We start from the raw sequence: 12,041 nt of genomic DNA on the forward strand, positions 1-12,041 counted from the left end.
TGTTTTCCCACTTTCTCCCTTAATAATGATGTAACATAATAACATACATTGTATGTTATGCTGAAAAAGGACATATGTCCATCTAGTTCAGCCTATTACCCCCCAATGTTGATCCAGGGGAATGCAAAAAAAACCCCAATGAGGTAGAAGCCAATCTTCTCTTTTTAAGGCCTTATTCACACAAGCATTTTTATGTGGCTATTTAGCAACAAAAATACGTCAGCTGAAAATCACGATTATCTGAAGCATTGGATTCCAATGTATTCATTCAGATGACCGATTTGTAGGCGCGTAAAAACGTTGCACTGGAAAACAATAGGACATACGTGTTTGAAATCGTCAACCAAATTTATACGCTACTGGATAAGATAGGTCCTGCTCTATCTTTTGACCGATATACACTGGCGGCTCCCATAGACTCCAACAGGAGCTACAAAAAAAGGGAGAGGAAGAAGTTTAGTAGCATCCAACACTGCGAAAAGCTTACGAGATGCAGCCAGCGTGAAAACGCAACACTCGAGTGAAAGAGCCCTAAGGGAAAAAATTCCTTCCTGACTCCAATCTGGCAATCAGAATAATCCCTGGATCACCAACCCTTCTGAAGTAATTAGTGATTAATGTATATTGTTATTGGTTGTAATTAAATCTGATATAACACAAGATAAAGAGACGTTTGTTGTTATAACTTTACTAGTTATTAGTATTATTTATAGTATCAGTGTTTCTAGTGGCGCAAAGCGACACCTACTAATATAATAATATATAAGTGAAAGGGATTGTTTCAACACTGGACAACGGTTGACAATTAGATGAAGGCTGGACTGGTGTTGGCGGCATTAGCATTAGATGACATGATATCACATTCAGGAGATGTGAAGATAGTGATGAAGAACTATGTTTCAATGTTGTTGGTCAATATGCACCACCAGCTATGTATGTGGACAGTTGTGAGGTGTCATTTATTGGAGTCTCCACACAGATGTGCAGCTACAAACTGCCAGACTGAGTACTGCTGTATCCATAGCAACTGAGGCCACAGGGGCTTGTGGGGGGATGTAGTCTGTCCATAATCCCTCATTCAGTGCAGAAGGATAAAGGACATGTGATGATGTCACCATCATGTGATCAGGGGGCGGAGCTAAGAGGTGGTAACTGATAACATGATGGTGACATCATCACAGGAGCTGTCAGCACACGGCATGTAACTCACACAGCACACACGGACTCACGGACAAGTGGTCGTTAGCACTTTGATGCATGTACCCAGCTCTTTCTGAGGCTCACATTCCACATCGAAGATCGAAATGCAACTTCCCAATTCATGTGTAATATTTAATTTTGTATTTCTACTTGCTAGTAAAAAATTTGCGAACATACATTTTACTTTATTTTAGTTGTAAAATCAGCATACTCTAAGACCGGCTTCACACGTATGTAAGCGTATTTACGTATGCATTTGTGCCGCGTATTTGCGCAATGGACAATGCTCCCATTGATTTTAATAAGGCTTCTCAGACCTGCACTAAAAACAAAAGCAGCCATTTTCAAGCGCTATCTGTTCTATTTTTCATGTTTTTCAACACAATGATGGGGTGCCTTAAAAAGTTCCATCAAACCTAGTGACATGCGTTCAAAAACATTGCTAGAAATTGCAGTAAAATGCCGCAGTTCCGAGTGGCGTTTAACTGAACACATGTGTGAGAGTAGCCTAAGTTTAATTAGTTTAATATGTGCAATACACATGAAAATAGAACATGCACGCATAAAACACTCTGATGTGGACGAACCCATTGAAATCACTGGGTGGTATTCACTGGGTATTACGCGTGTGAAATTTGCACACATGACACGCAGCGCAAATGCCCTAATGGGCAGAGCAATGCAAACTGCACAAGTTTGGCAGAGGTATTGTATAAACAGTGCATATATGAAGTATACATGGCTATCCTTTCAGAATACAGATCTATTTTTCTTTTCTTCATTTTTTACCATCAGCCAACTGGCTTCATTTGTAGCCCCATATGTGCATTAATTTTGGTCATTAATTGGGATATGTGCAACAAATATGCTTTGTGACCTGTTTCTGCACGGCGCCTGCGCAGTCTTTGCATTACGTTGGGTTGCACTGAGCCTGGGGGCGGCAGTTTTGCTGTCCCTGAGGGTGGATCCCCGCACATGCGCGCTAGAAGTCTGTGTATGGTCTGGAGTCTGGATCCCGTGCATGCGCTGTGAATCTTGGTTGACGCATGCGCAGTTTCATTTTTTGGAAGCTGAACTATCGCGATCACAGTACTCTCACACATGCGCTGTTGATCCTGTTTGGCACAGTCGCAGTTTTACCTTCCGGACACAGGCATGGAATGGAGGTGGAGTGATGTATGTGAGGAAATTAGTGGTGGAGTATATACATCTGTGATAAAAGTGCATGTTTTATTGTGATTGGTTAATTGTGGGTGATGTATTTTGCATAAATTGTCTGAATATGTACTGTGTTGTATAAGCTTGAAGAAGGCCACTACGGCCGAAACGTTGCTGTCATGGTGATGGGGCAATAAAGTTTTGTCTTCTACATCCGCTTCTGCTGCCAGTTACCTGCCTAGTTGGATGACTTACTAATTGGAACTTGTCTGGTTTGAGTTCCTTCTCTGGCTTTTGCATGACCCAGCCTGACCCAGAGTGGGATCACTTTTGTGCTGCTAGTTGGACGTAATATCACAATGTGCTTGTTTATTTACACTTTGAATTACTTTACATTGGGTTTTGTAAGGTAAGACGACAAAAGCTTTTTAATGGGTTAAGATAACTTTCTGTGCCCTGATATTACAATCAAGCTAAAATTTGCTGCATTTGTAACAATTAGAGATGAGCGAGCACCAAAATGCTCGGGTGCTCGTTACTCAGGACGAAATTACCGCGATGCTCGAGGGTTCGTTTCGAGTAACGAACCCCATTGAAGTCAATGGGCAACCCGAGCATTTTTGTATATCGCCGATGCTCGCTAAGGTTTTCATGTGTGAAAATCTGGGCAATTCAAGAAAGTGATGGGAACGACACAGCAACGGATAGGGCAGGCGAGGGGCTACATGTTGGGCTGCATCTCAAGTTCCCAGGTCCCACTATTAAGCCACAATAGCGGCAAGAGTGGTCCCCCCCCCCTCCCAACAACTTTTACTTCTGAAAAGCCCTCATTAGCAATGCATACCTTAGCTAAGCACCACACTACCTCCAACAAAGCACAATCACTGCCTGCATGACACTCCACTGCCACTTCTCCTGGGTTACATGCTGACCAACCACCCCCCCCTCCCTGCACGACCCAGTTTCCAAAGCGCACACCAAATTGTCCCTGCGCAGCCTTCAGCTGCCCTCATGCCACACCACCCTCATGTCTATTTATAAGTGCGTCTGCCATGAGGAGGAACCGCAGGCACACACTGCAGAGGGTTGGCACGGCTAGGCAGCGACCCTCTTTAAAAGGGGTGGGGAGATAGCCCACAATGCTGTACAGAAGCAATGAGAAATCCAATCCTGTGCCACCTCCATCTGGAGCTGCACACGTGGGCATAGCAATGGGGAACCTATGTGCCACACACTATTCATTCTGTCAAGGTGTCTGCATGCCCCAGTCAGACCGCGGTTTTTTATAAATAGTCACAGGCAGGTACAACTCCGCAATGGGAATTCCGTGTGCACCCACAGCATGGGTGGCTCCCTGGAACCCACCGGCGGTACATATATCCCATTGCATTGCCCATCACAGCTGAGGTAATGTCGTGCTTAATGCAGGTGGGCTTCGGCCCACACTGCATGCCCCAGTCAGACTGGGGTTCTTTAGAAGTGGACACATGCAGTTACAACTCCCTGTGGACCGACAGCATGGGTGGGTGCCAGGAAGCCACCGGCAGTACATAAATATATCCCATTGCAGTGCCCAACACAGCTGATGTAACGTCAGCTGTAATGCAGGTGGGCTAAAAATTAATTTGATTACACTGTAGACGAGGGCCCCCAAAAATTGGTGTACCAACAGTACTAATGTACCTCAGAAAAATTGCCCATGTCCAACCAAGAGGGCAGGTGAAACCCATTAATCGCTTTGGTTAATGTGGCTTAATTGGTAACTAGGCCTGGAGGCAGCCCAGTTAAAATAAAAATTGGTTGAGGTGAAAGTTTCAACGCTTTAATGAGCATTGAAACGTATAAAAATTGTTTACAAAAATTATATGACTGAGCCTTGTGGGCCTAAGAAAAATTGCCCGTTCGGCGTGATTATGTGAGGTTTCAGGAGGAGGAGCAGGAGGAGGAGGAGGAATATTATACACAGATTGATGAAGCAAAAAGGTCCCTGTTTTTGATGGTGATAGAGAACGATGCTTCCATTCGCGGGTGCAGCCTACGTATTGCTTAGGTATCGCTGCTGTCCGCTGGTGAAGAAGAGAAGTCTGGGGAAATCCAGGCTTTGTTCATCTTGATGAGTGTAAGCCTGTCGGCACTGTCGGTTGACAGGTGGGTACGCTTATCCGTGATGATTCCCCCAGCCGCACTAAACACCCTCTCTGACAAGACGCTAGCCGCAGGACAAGCAAGCACCTCCAGGGCATACAGCGCGAGTTCAGGCCACGTGTCCAGCTTCGACACCCAGTAGTTGTAGGGGGCAGAGGCGTCACGGAGGACGGTCGTGCGATCGGCTACGTACTCCCTCACCATCCTTTTACAGTGCTCCCGCCAACTCAGCCTTGACTGGGGACCGGTGACACAGTCTTGCTGGGGAGCCAGAAAGCTGGCAAAGGCCTTGGATAATGGTCCCCTGCCTGCGCTGTACATGCTGCCTGATCTCTGCGCCTCCCCTGCTACCTGGCTCTCGGAACTGCGCCTTCGGCCACTAGCGCTGTCGGATGGGAAGTTTACCATCAGTTTGTCCACCAGCGCCCTGTGGTATAGCATCATTCTCGAACCCCTTTCCTCTTCGGGAATGAGAGTGGAAAGGTTCTCCTTATACCGTGGGTCGAGCAGTGTGTACACCCAGTAATCCGTAGTGGCCAGAATGCGTGTAACGCGAGGGTCACGAGAAAGGCATCCTAACATGAAGTCAGCCATGTGTGCCAGGGTACCTGTACGCAACACATGGCTGTCCTCACTAGGAAGATCACTTTCAGGATCCTCCTCCTCCTCCTCTGGCCATACACGCTGAAAGGATGACAGGCAAGCAGCATGTGTACCCTCAGCAGTGGGCCAAGCTGTCTCTTCCCCCTTTTCCTCATGCTCCTCCCCCTCCTCCTCCTCCTCAACGCACTGAGATATAGACATGAGGGTGCTCTGACTATCCAGCGACATACTGTCTTCCCCCGCCTCCGTTTCCGAGTGCAAAGCGTCTGCCTTTATGCTTTGCAGGGAACTTCTCAAGAGGCATAGCAGAGGAATGGTGACGCTAATGATTGCAGCATCCCCGCTCACCATCTGGGTAGACTCCTCAAAGTTTCCAAGGACCTGGCAGATGTCTGCGAACCAGGCCCACTCTTCTGTAAATAATTGAGGAGGCTGACTCCCACTACGCCGCCCATGTTGGAGTTGGTATTCCGCAATAGCTCTACGCTGCTCATAGAGCCTGACCAACATGTGGAGCGTAGAGTTCCACTGTGTGGGCACATCGCACAGCAATCGGTGCACTGGCAGATGAAACCGATGTTGCAGGGTCCGCAGGGTGGCAGCGTCCGTCTTGGAGTTGTGGAAATGTGCGCTGACCCGGCGCACCTTTCCGAGCAGGTATGACAAGTGTGGGTAGCTTTTCAGAAAGCGCTGAACCACCAAATTAAAGACATGGGCCAGGCATGGCACGTGCGTGAGGCTGCCGAGCTGCAGAGCCTCCACCAGATTACGGCCGTTGTCACACACGACCATGCCCGGTTGTAGGCTCAGCGGCGCAAGCCAGCGGTCGGTCTGCTCTGTCAGACCCTGCAGCAGTTCGCGGGCCGTGTGCCTCTTCTCTCCTAAGCTGAGTAGTTTCAGCACGGCCTGCTGACGCTTGCCCACCGCTGTGCTGCCGTGCCGCGCGACACCGACTGCTGGCGACTTGCTGCTGCTGACACATCTTGATTGCGAGACAGAGGTTGCGTAGGAGGAGGAGGGTGGTTTAGTGGAGGAAGCATACACCGCCGCTGATACCACCACCGAGCTGGGGCACGCAATTCGGGGGGTGGGTAGGACGTGAGCGGTCCTAGGCTCTGACTCTGTCCCAGCCTCCACTAAATTCACCCAATGTGCCGTCAGGGAGATATAGTGGCCCTGCCCGCCTGTGCTTGTCCACGTGTCCGTTGTTAAGTGGACCTTGGCAGTAACCGCGTTGGTGAGGGCGCGTACAACGTTGCGGGAGACGTGGTCGTGCAGGGCTGGGACGGCACATTGGGAAAAGTAGTGGCAACTGGGAACCGAGTAGCGCGGGGCCGCCGCCGCCATCATGCTTTTGAAAGCCTCCGTTTCCACAAGCCTATACGGCAGCATCTCCAGGCTGATCAATTTGGCAATGTGCACGTTTAACGCTTGGGCGTGCGGGTGCGTGGCGGCGTACTTGCGCTTGCGCTCAAACAGTGGTGCTAGCGACGTCTGGACACTGCGCTGAGAGACATTGCTGGATGGGGCCGAGGACAGCGGAGGTGAGGGTGTGGGTGCAGGCCAGGAGACGGTAGTGCCTGTGTCCTCAGAGGGGGGTTGGATCTCAGTGGCAGGTTGGGGCACAGGGGGAGAGGCAGTGGTGCAAACCGGAGGCGGTGAACGGCCTTCGTCCCACCTTGTGGGGTGCTTGGCCATCATATGCCTGCGCATGCTGGTGGTGGTGGCTCCCCAGCTGATCTTGGCGCAACAAAGGTTGCACACCACTGTTCGTCGGTCGTCAGGCGTCTCTGTGAAAAACTGCCACACCGTAGAGCACCTTGACCTCTGCAGGGTGGCATGGCGCGAGGGGGTGCTTTGGGAAACAGTTGGTGGATTATTCGGTCTGGCCCTGCCTCTACCCCTGGCCACCGCACTGGCTCGGCCTGTGCCCACACCCTGACTTGGGCCTCCGCGTCCTCGCCCGCGTCCACGTCCTATAGGCCTACCCCTACCCCTCAGCATGGTGTATTACCAGTAGTGCAGAAACAGAACGCTGTAATTAAATGTGCCGCTTATTGGCCTGTGGTTGGAGGCTGACTTCGCTTACGGAACGCCAGTAAATAATTTTGCGCAAGCCCGCTGTAACACTTAGCTGGCTGCGTATGAATTAGGAGGACAACTACACCCAGCACAGACCCAGAACACTGAGGACAGTCACAGGCAGCCTAAATAGATTTTTTTCCCCAAATGTTTTTGCAAAGGCCCACTGCCTATATTCAATCAATATATCTCTTCTCTCTCTGCGTCACCACTACTGGCCCTGGAGTATGTCAAATAACTGCAGAGTGTTGCACTGTGGACTGGAATACAGCGGTGATTTAACAGCCAACAGAGAGCCAGGAAATAATTTTGCGCAAGCCTGCTGTAACACTTAGCTGGCTGCATATGAATTAGGAGGACTACTACACCCAGCACAGACCCAGAACACTGAGGACAGTCACAGGCAGCCCAAATAGATTTTTTTCCCCAAATGTTTTTGCAAAGGCCCACTGCCTATATTCAATAAATATGTCTTCTGTCCCTGGCTCACAATATATGTGTTCTGTCCCTGCCTCACAATATATGTCTTCTGTCCCTGCCTCACGACTACTGGCCCTGCACTATGTATAATTACTGCAGGGCGCAATGCTCTGCACGGCCGATATACAAAAAAAAAAAGTGCAACACTGCAAAAAGCAGCCTCCACAGTACTGCACACGGTTAGATTTGGCCCTAAGAAGGACCGTTGGGGTTCTTGAAGCCTAAAATACTCCTAACGCTCTCCCTATAGCAACTCCACCAAGACAGCACTTTCCCTCAAGTATGTCAGAACGCATCTGTGGCGAGCCGCGGGAGGGGCCGATTTTTATACTCGGGTGACACCTGATCTCGCCAGCCACTCACTGCAGGGGGGTGGTATAGGGCTTGAACGTCGCAGGGGGAAGTTGTAATGCCTTCCCTGTCTTTTTATTGGCCAGAAAGTAACTCGAACATCGCGTGGTACTCGTCACGAGTAACGAGCATCTCGAACATGCTAATACTCGAACGAGTATCAAGCTCGGACGAGTACATTCGCTCATCTCTAGTAACAATGTATCATTATTCCCCTCCATTGCTCTTGTTAGTCCACTGTCATTGAGTCAAAGCTTACCACAGAACAGCATTGCAATAAACATCAAACATAGTAAAGTGCAGCTACACAGTGCAATACATCCTATCCACATGCAGAACTGGTACACTGCACATCCATACAGGAAAAAAAAGGATATTTTTAGTGGGGTACACCTTTACAATATTTAGAGAGGTTGTCTTTGTGAAATCAATGGGATGTCCATGAAATACATAGAAGGATTGGTGATTTAGAGGGAAAGTCTCAGTGTAGATGTTCTCTGCTTTAGTTATTAGATAAGGACGTTGAGTGGGGGGACTCCCTTCCATTACATTCATATGCCCAGACAGGTCAGTTGTATAGGAGGATCCACCTTTTTGATCGGGTAATTAGGATCAGATTCTGGGCATATGAATGTAATTGTGTTTAGGGCACAAAAAAGTGTCAAGGAGACACAGATCATAATTAGAGTTGAGCGAACATACTCTGCGGAGCTTGATGCTCGTTCGAGTATTAGCGTCCTGTTTGTTACTAGAACGAGCATCAAGCCGTGTTCGACCCCGCCCCAGTTTTTGGCCCCTCCTCGCCACGACGCAGCGTGCATCATTGGCAAATTTTATGTCTGGCAGGCAGGGGAGAGAGATAGAGAGAGAGAGAGAGAGAGAGAGAGAGAGAGAGAGAGAGAGATGAACCTAGGAAAAAAAAAGCTCGGCACCCGGCGTCCCACATACAAAAATGCTTGAGTCTCCCATTGTAGTCAATGGGGTTCGTTACTAGAGTAGAGCTCTCGAACTTTACGAAAAGCTCGACTCGAATAACGCGGACTGGAGCATTTGGGTGCTTGCTCATCTCTAATCATAATGTATTAGTAGACAGAACTGCGCTAAAACAGTATACGTTTAACATAAAATAATAGTCCCTTAGTGGAATTTTTAAAAAAAATGTAAAAAGATTTATTTTAAAAAATGTCAGCAAAAAAAATAAAGAAAGATGGAATTTCTCCTGCATAAGGCCTCCTGCCCACGGCCGGGTCGGATTCTGCCTGTGAAATCTCGTAGCGGAATCAGACCCGGCATCCCCCAGAGACCCCCATACTCACCTCTTTGGATCCATGGTGAGAGTTCCAGCCAGCGCGCAGGCGCAGCGCAGTGCATGATGTGCTGGCGCTGGGCGGTGATGCGATTTCTGGCTATACTTCCGCTGTGCTCACAGCACGGAGTATCGCAAGACAGACGACTTCCATTTACTTCCATTTTCTGCGATGAATAGGACATGCTGCGATTCTTCCCCGTGAGCAGATAATCGCAGTTGACTTCCGCTCGTGGGCAGGGGAGAATCTGTTAACATAACATGTCTATGGACGGCTATTGCTGCGGGATTTGTGGTGGGCGTCTGACTGCGAATCCCACAGCGATTATCCGTCCGTGGGCATTCAGCCTAAAACAAGGTCTCACACAGTCGTGTCAATGCAAAAATAAAGAAGTTACAACTGCTGAAATGCAGAGCCAAACGTGAAACAGATGGTCATTAAGACGAAAACAGGTCTGTTAAATAAGGGGCTAAGTAAGAAATGTAAGCACATATGATTACTTAATTTTGAAAAATGGCAAACTGGCTTATTGTGCAATATTACAGTTAATCACTGTTGTGCTGGTGGGGAAATTAAACATGACCCCTATACAGGGCCATAAATACGGATGTCTCTGCAGTGGTTACACACAAATTGTGCATATAAACAACATGAATACATCAGGGACTACTGCTATATAACAGGACAAAAAAAGAACCAATGAGGTCCCTCCATGAGACTACACCCCCTCCCAATGTCACTGAAACCCCCAGTCTGTGGTCAGCTCCTTGCTTCCTAATATTACTCATGGAGGAAAAAGCTCTTCCTCCAGAACACATGAACCACTTTCATTTTCTTTTATTATTGTTTCTCATTTCATGTATTTTGATTCTTTTCATGCATCATTAAATCAACACAGTTATAGAATCAGCAAATTCTTTTAGCTAGACTATAGGTTTTAACTCACCAATACAATGGTACATGCTGTACGTGTTCATATATGGAATGATGTGCCTTGGCTGTAACTACAAGACTACTAGAAGTAATGATATCAGTAATACACATAGTAGTAGTTATCTGTTTCCCACAGCCTCTCTACTGCTAGAAAACCAGTGGCACCTACCAAACTACATCAGGCCCAGTGGTGGATTAACGGGAACATGGGCCTGGGATGTTCACACAACTTTGCCCACACAGACACAGACACACACACACACACACACACACACACACACACACACACACACACAGACACATACAACACCCCTTACCCTCTGGTAGAATATTTTCTGGTAAGACATTAAATTCGTCTGTATTTGTTTTTCTTTTCTCAGGACCCAGACTGCCATTGGGATTTTTTTCCAGCCATGATTCAGCTTTGCACACTCTTCCCATCCTAATGCTGCAAACCCTAATCAACTTTTCAATACTCCCCCCATTGTAATAATGAACCTGCTGTGGTCCTGCCTAGTAATAGTGACATCCTCTGTGGTCCCAATTGGTACTAGGACCCCTTCAGTGCTCCAAATAGTATAGAAACTCTAATAGAAATGACCTAGTGATTATCAGAGGTATTAGATTTAATTCTATTTACAGGCATTTTGGAATACTATAAAACATAACTTTTATTTCCAAATATTAAGAAGGAGCAACTAATATAGCAAAGTAACAAAACATATCAGCAATATAATCTATACCAGACCATTCTGGATTATGCACTGGTTAAACATAACTTTTTGGCTGAACATGGATTAACTCATATCTCCCTGCACCATACATTGAGTATTTATTCAGTGTACTGAAAGTACATTACCAACTCAGGCAAACAATCACACTGGATGCTGTACAAAGCAGCTCTGCCCCAGTAAAAAACGCAGCATTTACAAACGTAGTGTTTTTACTATTGCCTGTGTGAGAGCAGCCCTACTGTGTTATGGGGTTAAGAGAAGTTGGAGGGCCCAAAGATAAACCTTTGCACCTAGGCCCATGAGCCTTTAGCTACGCCCCTGTGTGTATGTAATGATTATACATACCTACTTCCCTTCCTGACAGGCTGTGAGGACAGACAGATAGTGAAAACTATTACAAAAGTTTTTTTATTTGGAATTAAAGTTTACTGTGATTGTTGTGACGTGTTGTGACAGCGATTACAGGCCCTGTTGCCCTCATGTCATGCACTGCTGAGTCTCTGTGGATGTCTGGGCATAGCTCTGCGAAACAGAACTACATGAATAGAAGCTGACAGAATGAGAAGCTTGAACTCTGAGATGCAAGGGGAGGGCACAGCCATGCTTCCTCACTGTGGCTGGCTATCACAGCAATCACATGCCTGGGGAACATGATTGGTCTCCAGGCAAAGCTCTGTGATCTCAGCTGTCATTAGACAGCAAGCAGAGGGGCTCTATGGGGAATCTCTGCACAGACGTTTTAGGACATCCATGCAGAAATAAATGCTGACTTCTTGGATATTTATAGTCTATGGCCGGTCTGCAAATGATGTAAAAAATGAGTTAAACAAAATCTCAGCATTTACTTAATTGTTGCAGGACTTTTGAACAGCATTGTATATGGCAACAAAATGGTCTACACACAACAGAAGGCCCATTTAGACACAACGATTATCGCTCAAAAGATGTCGTTCAAGCGACTTTTGAGCGATAATCTTTGTGTCATTTGCAGCCCAAGATGATCGCTCAAGATGTGTCTCCACTTGTCTTCTGCATCCAGATGTTTTTT

General features: G+C 47.3%; 1 protein-coding gene across 1 annotated transcript in view; it reads right to left on the reverse strand.

Moving 5' to 3' along the window:
* Positions 1–12,041, reverse strand: part of VEPH1 (ventricular zone expressed PH domain containing 1) — a 252,596-nt gene that overhangs the window by 43,247 nt on the left and 197,308 nt on the right. The gene's annotated exons all lie outside the window — the stretch shown is intronic.

This window comes from Eleutherodactylus coqui, chromosome 1 (assembly GCF_035609145.1).
Source record: "Eleutherodactylus coqui strain aEleCoq1 chromosome 1, aEleCoq1.hap1, whole genome shotgun sequence".
NCBI classification, from domain to species: domain Eukaryota; kingdom Metazoa; phylum Chordata; class Amphibia; order Anura; family Eleutherodactylidae; genus Eleutherodactylus; species Eleutherodactylus coqui.